Source organism: Gekko japonicus, unplaced genomic scaffold (genome assembly GCF_001447785.1).
Source record: "Gekko japonicus isolate JY-2015 unplaced genomic scaffold, Gekko_japonicus_V1.1 scaffold306, whole genome shotgun sequence".
In the NCBI taxonomy this organism is placed as follows: domain Eukaryota; kingdom Metazoa; phylum Chordata; class Lepidosauria; order Squamata; family Gekkonidae; genus Gekko; species Gekko japonicus.
The window spans coordinates 1,125,441-1,126,482 of record NW_015172013.1 but is presented as its reverse complement, the minus strand read 5'-3'; the positions used below and the strand labels follow the sequence as shown (position 1 = coordinate 1,126,482).

At 48.0% G+C, this 1,042-nt stretch overlaps 1 protein-coding gene across 6 annotated transcripts in view; it reads right to left on the bottom strand.

The window, feature by feature from the left end:
* MEF2D (myocyte enhancer factor 2D) overlaps nt 1-753 on the bottom strand; it is a 202,814-nt gene extending 202,061 nt beyond the window's left edge. For 2 of the 6 annotated variants that reach the window (XM_015420281.1, XM_015420280.1), the window contains exon 1: nt 711-752. The gene's annotated coding sequence lies outside the window, so the exon portion shown is untranslated. Of the gene's footprint in view, nt 1-710 lie in introns of all 6 variants that reach the window. The other 4 variants (XM_015420276.1, XM_015420282.1, XM_015420284.1 and 1 more) reach the window with 3 other exon arrangements.
* Between the last annotated feature and the right edge of the window lie 289 nt (nt 754-1,042).

Here is a 1,042-nt window from a genome sequence, read left to right as displayed (position 1 = left end):
CGGCGGGAGGGCGGGATAAAAATCAAATAAATAAATAAATAAATAAATAAATAAAAGTGTCCGACAGCTACCTGCTTGCAACCAGTCACAACAGTACGTTGACATTTATGTAATACTGCAGAATACTCTAAGTCCTTCATGTGCATTATCCTGTTTCAGCCCATACAACAATCCTGCAAAGCAGGACAGTGTCCTTATCACCAAAGGAGAGTCGGGGCGGGGACCCCCGTGGCTTAGTGGTAAAGCATCTGCTGTGTATGCAGAAGGTCCCAGGTTCAAACCCCAGCATCTCCAGTGGAAAGGATCAGGTAGCAGGTGATGTGAAAGACTTCTGCATGAGACCTTGGAGAGCTGCTGCCAGTCTGAGTAGACAATACTGATCTTGATGGACAAAGGTTTAGGTTTACCCCTGCATTAGGTTTACCCGTATCTGTATCCCCTTCCCTATTCAACAACCTGTCAACAGCGGCTCTGCTGTGTCCCCCATTGTCATCAGAAGTCTGGTGGGGATAGTGTCTTCTCAACAGTGCCCTGGCAAGGATTGCCAACCTCCAGGTAGGGCCTGGAGATCTCTCGGAATCACAACTAATCTCCAGTTCCCCTGGAGAAAATGGCTGCTTTGGAGGGTGGACCCCACAGCATTATACCCAAGGCACAGGCTCCACCCATAAATCTCCAGGAATTTCCCAACCGAGACTTGGTGACCTTACTTGTAAACCTCCTTGCCCCAGGAGGTTCAGCCGGTTCCCTTCTTGCTAGCCTACAGGTGCCATGTCCAGACGCTGCTACGTCAGCATGCTTGTCTTTTAGTATCGGGGGTTTGCATTTAATTTTATAAAAGCATAAAATAAAGCAAAGGGCACTCAGTAAGAAGAGGCAGTATTCAAACCAAGGGACTTCCTGCTTCGAGGTTCAGTCTCTCAGCCACTGCATCAAGCTAAGCAAATCTAATCCTGTCCCTCTTCTGCAACCAAACGTCACACCTAAACTGAGTGACTCAGCAATGGCAGTTCTTTATGGACCAAAAGTTACTGGCCCTCCC